The sequence below is a fragment of the Durio zibethinus genome, chromosome 5 (genome assembly GCF_047325235.1).
Source record: "Durio zibethinus cultivar Kanyao isolate XHJ-2024 chromosome 5, ASM4732523v1, whole genome shotgun sequence".
Taxonomy (NCBI): Eukaryota; Viridiplantae; Streptophyta; class Magnoliopsida; order Malvales; family Malvaceae; genus Durio; species Durio zibethinus.
In genome coordinates, this window is record NC_143166.1 from 8322483 (window position 1) to 8336890 (window position 14408).

Below are 14408 nucleotides of genomic sequence, written 5' to 3' on the forward strand. Positions count from 1 at the left end.
AATGATCTTTTCGTTTGGTTTAAGGGCTATAAAAATCCAACCTTTGTAGTGAATAATGTGGACCATTAGATCTCTTATTGAATCTTGGCCCATTGGCTAAAGACTACTCCTTGAAAAAAAAAAGAGAAAAATTTTGATCCTTAGATGAGATTTGATCTAATGGCTATAATTCAATCTTGGATGGATATTTTGTCTTCATCTTCTTTAAGAGGGGGGATGTTCTTGATAATTTTGGAGAAAGGAAGGCAGCTAGTGAAACGAGGAAAGGAAGAAAAAAATTAAGAAAAAAACAAAAATAGTTGTGAAAAGCTTGGAATATGTAGAATTTTTCTCTTTTTTTTTTCTTTCTTCTTTCCATTCCATAACATTCATCACATCCTTTATAACATTTAATTTTTTTTAATTTACTATTTCTTTCTTTTAAGAAAGTGGTAATTCTTCTTTTATTTTTTTTTACTAAGCTTAGATCAACTTACATCTAACTAGTTAATAGTTTGGATTGAAATAAGAAAAACAAGCAACAAAAATTTTCAATCCACCATTTTGGCCTTTGGAGGTTCAACCAAACAACCTCACCATGTCCAAACCTCTTTTAGTCATTCATTGATATTTTCGATGCTTTTGAAGGTTATTTGTGATGATTAAATGATAAGTTTATTTGTTGTTTACATAATTTTAGCTAGAATGTGATATGAAGATGTTGTTTGACTTTAAATATTGACTCCATGTTTTTTTCTCTTCTTAGTTCGTCATATGCTTGTTGAAACTCCTCATATATTGTAGATGCCTTCATATGATGGAAATGGTGATGTTCAATGCATATTCCAACGAAATGAAATGTTGATTGCATAGGGAAACACCATAGAGTATTCGACCAAGGTAGTTTCCTTGCTTGGCCAAAACTTGTTCATCCATTTGTGGCCAAATGTTACTTGATCTTATGTATTTGAATTGTGTTTGTCATGTTTACTAAATTTTCAATGTGTTGGATTAATTTTTCAATGGAAAAATGATAGTTGAAAGAGTTGTTTGGTTGGTTTTTATGTTTGTTTGGTTAGATTTTTAAAGAACAAAATGGTGGAACATTCAAACCAATTTCAAAAGTTTGTTATGTTTGATCTTTTTTTTTCTCTTGAATTTTCATATGAAACTTGTTTGTAATTTAGTTTTGTTAATGCATAAGCTTATAATTAGTTTTTTTTTTTTTTTTTGTCTTGCTTTTATCATGTATTCAATAATGGCATTTATGTAATTTCTTTTTATCACGTGTATAATTTTATAAAACCCCAAATTTGTTTTAAAATTCTAAAGATTTGCATGAAAACCATTTATGAAATAATCTGTTCTCGAATGCCGCATAGATGTGGGGGTATTTAGGATATTTTATTTTATTAAGAATTTTCATACATTTTCACAACTCAAAATAAATTCGCTTTGTTAAAACCATGATTGTAAAATATACAAAATAAAAAAAATAATAGGATAAGATTTTAAATATAAAAATTCACACCCAAACTATGCTTATATGTTGAAGAGTCTAAATGGTTTCTTTATATTTGAAAACTCAATTCTTAAATTTGTATTTGATCATCATTTACATACATTTCGTTTTTAAATTAATATCCTCATTTATAATACATATATATATATGTTTGCTCTAGTTATGGATGTTTAATATTAATTATATTATTTTTTATTTTTTTACTACATAAAAAGTTTTTTTAAAATTTTTTTAGTTTTGAATGAATAAAATTAAAATAGCATTCTGTGAAATATAATTGTTGATACTCTACCTAGATGTTAAATAGTCATCAATGATTATTATTTACAAAGAGTGTTATTTTATTATTTTAGAATGAATATTAAGATAAATCTTAAATAGAAATACTATTTTTGAATTCTACCTTTATGTTGGAGACTTTAAAGGTATTTCTTTAATTTGAAAATTTTCGTAGTATTCCTAATAAAAGATTTTTTTAAAATTAATTTTATTTCTCACAAAGAAAGAGAATTATAATTAAATTTCAAACAAAAAACCATTTTTATCTAGAATTACAAATAGTACATAATTAATTGGTACCAATTTTATGAGAGTTGTAGCGGTGCTAATTCTTCTTCACATGTAATTATCCCTCAAACCCAATCTATTTTCATAGACTAAAATTATCTTTTTAATAAAGTTTTAAACCTATTTTATTGTTTTATTAAAAGATAAAATTTTTGGGCGGCCAATCACACCTTAACAAAATAATGTTGGTGACTCCCTGTGTTTTTCATAATTTTTAAATTTCATGTCTAGCGATTGAGTTTGCGGACCGATATGTTATGACACTTATCATAGCCACTAATTCTAATTGAAAAGAATTAACTTGTATTGCTCCATGAGTTCTAAAGTTAAAATACCATTATTGATTAGATCATTAATCTTTTCCTTCAACTATTTGTATTTTTTTGTTGAATGACCAATTATTTCCATGTGATAAGCACATTTACCACAGGGATTATAATTCCTTGCTAATGGATTTGGAACCATTTTCATCGGTTCTGGCATGAGGTATTGGTTTATGACAAGCAAAGGCAAGAGATATGGGAATGGATAGCTTTCCATGATCATTTTTGGCCCACTTCAGTTTATCATTGGTTTAGTATTAACTTTAAATGCCAATCTAGGAGTACTGGTAGTCATTTGAGGATTTTCTTGAAAGCTAGTTTGATAAAGATAGAAACTTTGGGAAACACTATTTATGACTAGGTGAGAATGATAGGGATTGCATGGGGTGAGGCCCTCCAATAATTTATTCTCATGTGTTACCATTTGCACATTTGTTTTCTTTGGTTGAATAGGTGGTTGGGGAGTAACTGGCTGAAAGTCGAATAGGTGGTTGGGCACATCGATTTAGATATTAGATTTTTGGAGGCTGCACAAAATTTAGGAGCCTAATGTTAAATGCTTGGAAAAGAGGTTGAAAACAAACATAAGAAGAGTTTAAGTGCGAGTTTGGACTTAAGGTAGTTAGTGAGGGTTATTTGAAAACTGATGACTCCATTTTTTAAATCAAATTTTAAGTTCAATCATTTATGTGGTCAAGTCATTCATCTTTTTATAAGCTAGTTCAAACTCTGATATTCACTCATGACACAATGTGCATCAAGATCTTTTTTAGAGATATTAGATCTAGCAAGAACCAGTTGATCTTGATTAATTGAATTGGAAGTAATGAAGATCTTTAAGGAGCAATAATCTTAACCTTTTCATTACCCTTAACCATTTCCATAATTTGGGTAATCTATTATTTTATTTCACAAAGCTCATGCCTGAATTCCTCTTAGTTTATCTCTAATGCACTAATCCATGCTTCTAATTGATCTCTCATTTTTGCCATTTTGATACACATTAAGATAGACATTTTATTTCAAAAAGTTTAAACTAAAAATCTATGGTTTTGTTCTTATGAATGAATACCTCTAAACAAATGCTAATTCACATCATACATAGAACATGTTTATGAATACATGAATATGATAATGATAATGTAAAAAATGTCATGAAATGCAAAGATGTCTAAGACAATGGTTTTCATATGTATAAGGCCTTAAATGATAAAAATTTCATCACCTATGAATGTGTATGTAAGAAATGTATTGTCCCATTGCAGGGGTGGTGGGATATGAAATGCAAAGCATATCTTATGAAATCTTGTTTTTCATGAATCTATGTGCATGAAATGTAATGACATATTTACATGAGTGATGAAATGTATACCTATGACTAATGCAACAAACTTGTGTGAAATGCACTGACATATTATATGTATAAGACATGTCTACAAAGAATGCAATGCATGCGTTGTGCTAATTTAATGAGGTTGACACTACTTAAAATATGTAATGAGGTGGAGTGCATATGCTACCTATAAAGATGTGCATGAGATAGAATGTATGTACCATCTATTAACATATGCATGAAATAGAATGCATGTACTATTTATTGATATGGATGAGATGGAATACATGTATTATCCTAATATGATGTGCATGAGATGTGGTACATATATTATTTTATTATTTTCAATCATGACAAAAATGTATGAAAGAATGAAATATAAAATAGGAACAACATTCAAACTCTAAGCTTTTTTTATCTATTTTTTTAGGAGGAAAATTTCAAAAAACAAACATGAAATGCAATCACATAGAATGACTACAATTCAAAGATTTTTTTCTTTTTTCATTTCTGTTGTTTTTATTTCTTTATTTTTTTGTTTAAAACAAGAAAAATTCAGGAACATAAAAAGAATCAGACAAAAGTAACTAAGATTTGAAGATTTTTTTTTTCATTTCTAATAGTTATTATTAAGCCAATAAACAAATAATTTAAGAAAAACCTTTCATGCTTTTTCTTTTTCTTTTTTTTTTCTTATTTTTTACTACTAATTTTGAACACAAGTAAAATGAATCGAACTACATGAAAAAAGAAATTTTACTAGAAGCATTTTTTTTTTTTGTTTTTTAAAACACCAAGGATTGTTTTCTTAATTATTCTTTTCTTTTCCTTTTTATTAAAGGAAATGATACAAACTATCAAATTAACAAAAAAACAAATAAGAAAAGTGAGGGATGTTCCTTTGTGTGACTTATTCGGGATAATTACTATAGAAAAAGTATGGCATGGCTTTACCTAGGGTTGGCTCCCTAAAGTTCACTATATGCTGGGTTGGGAATTGACGTATCTAAAGGTTCCCAAATTACTCCTCACATCATCGTCCATTACAAACTAGTGTGGCATTTCAATCCTCACCCATTATAGGTTATAAGTAGAAAAAATTCAATTTGAGCAAGAGTGCTTCACTAGCCATTGCATAGATTTACACCTCACAAGGGTGTAACTATTTTACTTTCTCCTAAATAAAGTTAGAGCTTGAGTATAGAGCTTTTGTATGAAATGCAATGAGAGTGTTTGGAGGAACAAACAAACCTTTCACACTTTCATAAATTACCCATATTCTAGATATCCCACAAATATTAAAAACAAAATAAAGAACAATAATATATAATAAATGACATAATTAAAATATGCATGAAATGTAACACATACATACTTTTTTTTTTGAATTTTTTTTGAATTTTTGCTTTTTGAAAACAAAAAAATTAAAATCAAAACATTTTTTTTATTTTTTTCCATTTTTATTTTTTTCAATTTTTCATTTTTTGGAAAAACAAGATAATTAAATTCAAAACATTGTTTTCATTTTTTTAATTTTTTTAAAAATTTCCATTTATTAAGAAAACAAAAAAAATCAAAATCAAAGAATTAAGGTTAAACACCAATTAGGACTACTAAACCAAAATTGAGGATAACATGCAATCAATATTTGACTTAACTCTTTAAAAATATGTCCTTAGTGGAGTCACTAAGCTATCATGACATCTCGGGACCAAAGGATGGATGACCTAAAAGCCGAACAAATGGAAAATTTTGAAAAATAAGGGCTAAAAATATTTTCGATAAAAACAAAACAAGGAATTACCAATAATATTTTTTAAGGTGTGATTAGCCATCCAAAAACTTTATCCTTTTAACAAAACATTTTAAAATTGGTTTAAAAGTTTTATAAAGAGAATAAATTTGTGGTCCATGAAATCACATTTTATGTTCAAGAGTCGATTACGTGTGAGAAAAGATTAGCACTCTTACAGTGCCTATCAAAAACGATGCCAATTGATTGCATGTTATACTTGAATTTAGGTTAAAACAATCATATTTTCCTTAATGTTTAAAATTAATTCCTTTTCTTCTTTTATTTTTTTGGAAAATGAAAACAAATCAAATCTAAACAAAAATTTTTGATCAAAATAAAAGCACATTAAATATCAAAACATTTTTTTCACTCTCTTATAGTTAGGCAGAGCTTCAAAAATATTTCTAATTTAAAGATTTATAAATTATCCCACAAAATCGAGATAACACCTCGTTTAAATTAAATAAAAAGCAAACCAACTTTAAAATAATTTTTTTTATATATAATTAATTGTACTAATACTTCAATAAAGTTTAAAACATCAATTTTAATATCTACTGGAACTTTATGCCATGTTTTATAGTGAATAAGCAACTTCATTCCATTATGGGTAATCATTCTTAGAAATCCACTTTACACTTATCATGCTGTAATTAGATTTCCCATGACCAAGAAAGATATAAAGCCTAGGTTGATTAGATGGATTCTTTTTGTACATGAGTTTGATTTGGAGATTAAAGATAAAAAAGAATTAGAGAACCACATGGCTGACCATCTTTTTAGGTTAGATAATGGTGGTATTGATAGTGATTTGAGCATTAGTGAGAGTTTTCTAGATAAGCAATTGATGGCATTTAGGCATCATAGTCTACCTTGGTATGCCGATTATGTTAATTTTCTTATTAGAGGTGTTTACCTCTTGAGTTGTCATTCTGCCAGAAGAAAAAGTTCTTGCATGATGTTTAGTATTATGTTTGGGATGAGCCTTATTTGTTTAAATAGTGTAAAGATCATATTTTGAGGCAATGTGTCCTAATGAAAGAAATAGAAGATATACTATGACATTGTCACTCATTTAACTATGGTAGACATTTTGAAAGTTAGAAGACAGTTACAAAAGTGCTTTAGTCAGGATTTTATTGGCCAACTCTATTTCGAGATGCACACTTGTTTGTTCAAAATGTGGTTGATGTTAAAGGGTTAGGTACTTATCTACGAAACATGAGATACCTTTGAATTCGATTCTTAAGGTTGAGATGTTTTATGTATGGGGTTTAAATTTTATAAGACTTTTTATCTCATATTGTGGTAGCAATTATATCTTGATGGCTATTGATTATGTGTCAAATGGGTAGAGGTGGCAACTTTTCCTATTAATGATGCTAGGTTAGTACTTAACTTTTTGAAGAAAAACATATTTGCTATATTTAGAACCTTTAAAGTTACCATTAATGATGAGGACTTTCATCTTTGCAATAAGGTCTTTGATGCATTAGTAGCTAAGTATAGTGTCACTCAGAAGGTTGCAACCATTTATTATCTATAATGTAATGGTCAAATGGAAGTGTCAAATAGGAGATCAAGTTCATACTTGAGAAAAGTGTTAATCTGAGTTGAAAAAATTGGTCTAAGAGATTAAATGATGCTTTATGGGCTTATAGAATTGACTATAAGACTTTAATTGGAATATCACTCTATTAGTTAATAAATGGGCTTGTCACTTGCCAGTAAAGCTTGAGCATAAGGTATATTTGGACTATAAAAATTTTCAACTTTGATTTAGATGCTATGGGTGAAAAACATCTTTTACAGTTCCATGAGTTTGACAAGTTTCACGTGTATGCCTATGACAATACTTGATTGTTTAAGGAAAAGATAAAAAGTGGCATGATAAGTGAATTTTGGATAGGACATTTGAGCCTGGACAGCTTCTTTTGCTTTTCAATTCTCGCTTAAAGCTTTTTATAGGAAAGCTTAAGTTAAGCTAGTTGGGCCCATTTATGGTGATGAAAGTTTTTTCATATGGCACTATAGAGATTATGGATGAGATGAAAAATGTATGCTTTAAAGTAAATGGGCATAAATTGAAGCACTATTTTGGATGAGAGGTTAGGGTGTGATTGATGTCTTTCATTTAAGCTCATAGTCTATGATTTTAACTTTAAAAAAAAAAAGCACTTTTTGGGAAACAACCTAAGTTTTATTTTTCATGTTTTTTTTTGTCGTAATTGTGTATATATCTTGTTTCTTTTTTATGATGTTGTCATTTGTTCATTTAGTTATGTTGCTTTTGTTATCCTTATACATATTGATGTTATTTTTTTATATAGTTGTTTTCTTTGTTTTATAGGATGAATAAGAGTGTGAAAAGTGAATGCACAAGTTTTGACTAAAGCTACATGGAAGATACGACCACCATACATCCAAAAATAAGATAGGAGTTTTCTTATTCCTTTCTTATGTGTTTTATTTCTTTTTTATTTTGCTTACACATTGAGGATAATGTGTCTTTTATATTTAGAGGTATGAGAAAATTGCTCAAAATTTTTGTAAAATTTTTTGAATTTTTCTTAAGTTTTACCTTGAAATTAAGCTTGATTTGTTGTAGCTTGAATCATTAGTATGTTTCTTGGATTAGTTCTTCATGAAACCAATAATAGGTCGAGATTGAAAATGAATATAACTTTAGAAAAAGATTGAATATTGTGTGAAATATGAGATGATGCTTAAGTTTAATGACTTCTTGAGTATGGCTTTTCATTTGTGAATTAATCTTTTAATCATTGAATTATATTTTTTATCTAGTGTATGATTATGTAAGCATGAAATTTTTTTTCATTGGTTTTCAAAGTAGTGTTTCATGTTCTAGAATTTGTTTAAATCATCTTTTAAGGTAAAATATTAAATAACACATGATTAGGAAAATAATATATGCTATTTTTGGATCATTTAAACCTTTTCAAGCTAACCTTGATATAATTCTTCTATAGTCAACCTTTTTAAGCCTAATGACACCTTTCTTTTAGATGAAACCACATTATAAACCCAAACCTTTACTTTGATATTTCCTATCTTTTGGTCTTTTACCTTATGTGTATTAAGACATTCATATATCATTTATAAACCATGCATTATTATGGAGGAAAGGTGAAGCTTGGAAAAAATAGGAAAAAAAATAAAAAAATTAAAAAAAAGAAAAAAAAAGTTAAGTTAGCTTGTAAAAGAAAAAAAAAGAATAAAAAATGTAATAAAATTGGTAAAAAAACAAAGAAAGGAAGAAAGGAAAAGCGGGCAAAAATTAAATTTGAGGGTGATTCTTTAAACAAGTTTAAACTTTTTTACCTTGAAAGCTCAACTATGAATGATTTTAGACAAAGTAATACATAGTTAAGGTACTTAAGCCTAAAATGAAGTTTATCATACCTTGACCTGAGCCTTACATTACAAGCTTATAAAGTCCTAAATGATCTTTGATCATGTGTTTATCTACATTAATGAAAAAAGATGTGATACGTAAACATATGAAACGTGATCATTCTTTATTGACCTTTGTTTTGAAAATTTCATGTTTTACATAATATCATTAGATTTCATACAATGATTTGAGAGATGTATTACTTGCATTTGGAACCATAGTTAGGAATGAACTTAACTTAGGTTGATTCTTGTAGATTAATACATGTTCATAATTTTATTTTAGTTATATTTATTATTTAATCCATTAGGCATTTATGTTGAATGAAGCATTGAAAGTTAGTGATGATTCTTGCTCAATCTTATTTTGCTTGAGGACAAGTAAAAGCCTAAGTTTAGGGATTTGATTGTAATAAAATTTTAGCATTTTCTTACCTTATTTTAGTGTAATTTCTCTTGAATATTAGTTGTTCCTTGAGAAATTTGGCAAAAAAATACTCCTAAATGCATAATTATTCAATGTGTGGGTGAAATTTTGGAAAATGAGGAAATTGGAAGCTTTTGGACTTATTTTGGAGGAAATTTAGTGCAAAAAGCTATGAAAAGCCAAAACTAATGTGTTTGTGTTACATTGCCACTTATGGGAGTTTTTCTCACCCTTCTCTTCTATGATTTTCTTAGCTTATATAAGCTTAGTGGACCTTTATTTCAAGCTTTAACGCTCATATTTTTCATTTGAAAATACCTTTTTTAGCTCACTGTTGCTTTGTCACCTTTTTAGTGTTTTTACATGTGATAGAATGGTGACTAGCATATAAATGTAGTTCAAAGCCATCTTTGGACTTGTGAATTTTTCATGTATAAATTGTCCACTAAATGGTCTATATTTGGCAGCTAATTAAAAGAGCAATTGGTTACAAAATGGTGCCAATTATTGGAAGCAATATTTAACTAAAGCCATTAGATTGTGGCACCATTTTGGAGATTCAAAGAAAGACCAATTGGAGCTACTTAGTTGACAATTTGAAGGCTTCTTATTGCACATAATTTTGACAATTTGAAACTCACTAGATTAAGGGAAGAAAGCTTAAAGTGAAGTGAAGTCAAGCAATAAGAAGCAAAGGAAAAAAGCTAGTTAAGACAAAAGAATCTAGAAGAGGTCGCAGTTAAGCTAGAATTTTTTTTTTTGCATTTTGATTGGTTGAACCACCTCATTTTTGCTTATAAATAGAGAAGAGTGGCCGACCATCGAGAGAATTTTTAGCTAGTTTTTATATTTTTATATTTTTTTGTATTTACTTTTTTTCCTCTCAAAATAGTTTCCTCTTTATTCATTTAGAGGGTCGTTTGGAAAAAAAATTACCTTTATTTTTTAGCAAAATTTACTTTTCTTGCCTTTATTTTTCATACACTTTAAGATTTCTAGCAAAATTTACTTTTCTTACCTTTATTTTTCATACACTTTAAGATTCTTTGAAAAAGTTCAAGATCTTTCAGTTTTAAAGTTCAATTTGATGCAATTTCAAGTGTTCCTTAAATCTGTTTGGCTATTCTTAGTTTTGACCTAGTTGCAATTTTTGTATGGGATCTTGTTCAAATCATGCTTGTTTCAATCCAAGCTTTTTTTGTGGATTCTTGATTCATTGTTCTACAAATTTGGAAAAGATCACATGCAAATTCAATCTACATAATTCTAGAAAAATCTTTAAAGTTTGGGTTGAATCTAGAAAGTGAGCTAGAGCTTGAGTGAGTAATAGTACTTCAAGTGACTTTCTAGCTGGGCCTTTGGTTTGCAATTTCCATGCTTTGCACTCTTTAGTTCATCAATATTCTTGTTAAATTTCATTTGATTGCATTTAAATTCATGCATTTTAGTTCTGTTTGTCTAATTTTTCTTGCAAGTCCTCTATTTTTGTTGTTCTTACACTCGATTTGTAATTGAGTCCAGTGAGCATGGATTTTGATTGATCATGTGATATTTTATTTGATCTAGGTAATAAACTTATTGATCTATGTTATCTTAATTCAATTTGAGCTCATTTCATCTTGAGAGTTGTAGATCTAATTTTTCTTTTCAAAAAATGGTAGTTTCCAAATTTACTTACAACTTTCAATTTTTAAATTTCTATTTGGATCTTGTGATTTCTTTTCATTACTTGTTCTATAATTCAATTTCTATCTTAGTTCATTTACTAAATTTGCAATTTACAGTTCAATTTCATTTAAATTGCAGTAGTTTAGATCTATATTCCTTGTTATGCATTCAGTTTTGAACTTGCACGTAAGTTTCATTTTGCATGCTTTTTCTTAAATTTATGGTTTTTGCTCCATTAATTCCATTTTAAACTTATTTGGATCTTCAGTTTACATTTTGTTTTTGTAGATTCTTGTTTGTTTAGATCAATTTCTAAGAATTTTCTATATGTTTCTTTAGTTAAAAGTAGGCAGTTAGTTGAGGTACTTAGTTTTTTGTTCTAGTTAGTTATTTTAGTTTATGCTTTTAATTTACTGTTTTACTTGTTAGTAATCTTGTTTCTTTTAGTTCTTAGATTAGATTTATATTTCAATTCATGTTGAATTTATTACAAATCAATTTAGCCACTATTTTTATATATTTGTCTAGTTTACTCTTTACTAGAATGATGTTTTGTTTATGGTTTTCTTCACTTGTACTCATTAGCTTAGTTGTCTATCAACCCTTTGATTGAGCCAACTTTAGAGAAAGTTTGAGAAAAATAGATACTTAGGCTAAAAACCTTTTTAGCTAATCCTTGTAAGAATGATATCTAGACTTTCAATCTTTATTATTACTTTAATGACTTGTTCACTTACAAAATTGTCCAATCACCTTTGCTTTAACTCTAGTTACTACTTGAACATCCTCATCATCTCTAATGATACCATATCCTCTAGTTATAAATTGTATTATTTTGTCGTTAAATCTCAAAGTTAGATCATAATTATACACATCAATTAAGGCCTTGATGTAAAAAAGAAAGGTTTACCTAAAAGTAAGAGTGTTTTATTATCCTTTATATCTAAAACAACAAAATCCATAATAAAGGCATACTTACTAACTTTTACCAGAACATTCTCTAACATTTCTTGTGATTTTTTAGTAGATCTATCAACAAATTTAGTGGTGAATGTTAGAGGTTTCAGTACACCACATCCTAGCTACATAAAGAAAAAATATAACTTTAGAAGAAATGGCTAGAACTATGCTTTGTGAAAATAATTTAACTAGATTTTTTTTATAAAAGCCATAAATACCTATTGTTATATTATAAATAGAGCTATGATTAGGTCAATTTTGAAAAAAAAACTTCTTATGAACTTTTTAAAAGAAAAAGGGCTAACATAAGCTGTTTTCATCCCTTTGATTACAAAAATTTTATTTTGAATAATAAAATAGATAATCTTGGAAATTTTGATGTAAAAAGTTATAAAAGTATTTTCATAAAATTTTTTTGAGTTCAAAAGCTTATAGAATCTTTAATAAAACAACATTGGTTGTTGAAAAATTCATACATGTTATTTTTTATAAGTTTAATCCTCTTTTGAGAAAGGTATCTCTTGATGATGATCATATAAGAATACTTCAAAAAAATATCAATGATGCATCACATGATATTAAAAAGAACTATGAAAAAGATGATGATGAATTTCTAAAGAAACCACAATAAATAGAGTATGAACCTAATCACCATAAAGAAAAAAGGCATGTTAAAGACAATAAGATTATTGGTGATCTATCTTAAGGGGTAAGAGTTAGATCTTCGTACAATGTATGTAATTATATTGCTTTTCTTTCTCATGTTGAACCTAATAACATAGATGAAGCCTTAAGAAATGATTATATCTATTTCTTCTTCCTTTAACTCAATCAATCCTATTCACTTCTTCCGCACTTTATTTCCTTCCAAACCTTAGGATATCTATTATCAAATTATCCAAAAAATCATCATTTTTAAACACAATTTCTTACAAAAATCTTCATAATTCATTAATTTCTTGCAATTTTTTCTTCAAATTTCATCAAAATCATCACAAAACCCCTATATCTCATTTTTCTCTCTAAAAATTGATCCTCTTTCATGCTTCCATTAAACCACCATCTTTACTCAATTTTCTTGCCTCTCTCAAACATATATTCATCCCTATCACACATATTAAGTATTTTCTCCATCAATTTTACAAAATCCTATCAATTTTCTCATATTCAATTTCTTAATTTCTTTTATGGCTCCCAAAACAAAAGCCTTCACTTGCCACAAGGAGACATCCACCAAGGGGAGCTTCTATTTCATTGATTGCACTAAAATTTTAGTATTTTCATACTCATTTTTAGTGTAATTTTTCATATGTATTAGCTTGTTCCTTAATATTTTTTTACAAAATTACTCCTAAATACACATTTATCTCATGTGTAGGTACAAATACTGGAATTGACGAATTTTAAATATTTTCTATACAATTTTGGAGGATTTTTGATACAATTTATGCCAATGGCCTAAATTAGTGTCAATAGGCAAATTTGACACTTATGGAGTTTTCTTGATTTTTCTTGAATATTTTTTTAGTATTATTTTCATAGTTTTTTTTAGTGAATTATAGGATAAAAATGTTCATAAAATGTTTGAATTTTTTTTTGTAAAAAAAAAACAAAAAATGCAAAACACGTCAATGCATGTGTGCATGGATGATTGAAGAAGCATACAAATGCCAAGCCATTTCAAGCTACTTCAAGAACACCAATTAGATGGGCTAATGTGCTAATTTGAAAAGCTTTGATTGGTCCTTATTTTGACTTCTTGAATAAGCATTTACATATGAAGAATGAAGCAACAAGCTATTGAAGAAGTGGCCAAAAACCAAACCAAGTGCAACAACTAAGCTGCACCACCAAAAAAAAAAAGCTCCAGAAGTGCCCAGCCAAATGAAGAACTTTCTAAATTTTTTTTAACCTTAAACTTCTCCCATCTACCTATAAATAGGGTAAGAGGGCTAGCCATAAAAGAAGAGTTAGTTTAGGATATAATTTTTTTTTCCTTTACTTTCCTGCACGTTCCTTTCTGCTTTTTACACTTTTTTAGCTACCAAGCATTTTCTTTCTAGTATTTTTCTTTTGAATTTCATTGCAATTTAACTATTCCTTAAGTGTTTCTCAGTATTTTTTTCAAATCTTTTAATAAAATTTTCATTTGAATTTCTAGCTCAAATCTATTCACTTCTTATTAATACTCAAATATATTTTTGAATCTATCAATTATGATATACCTGTTGTTTTTAAAGCATATCTCATTCAAATCTTACTTGTTTTTGCTTAATTTTTTTTAATTTCCTAATTCATTTAGCTACAATATATTAAAATTTCAACTTCAAACTCACACCACTACATTTCAGATTAAGCTTGGAAGTTTTGTCTAGATGCTGGTGACTGGTGAAAGTCTTGTGTGATCAATCAATTTTGGT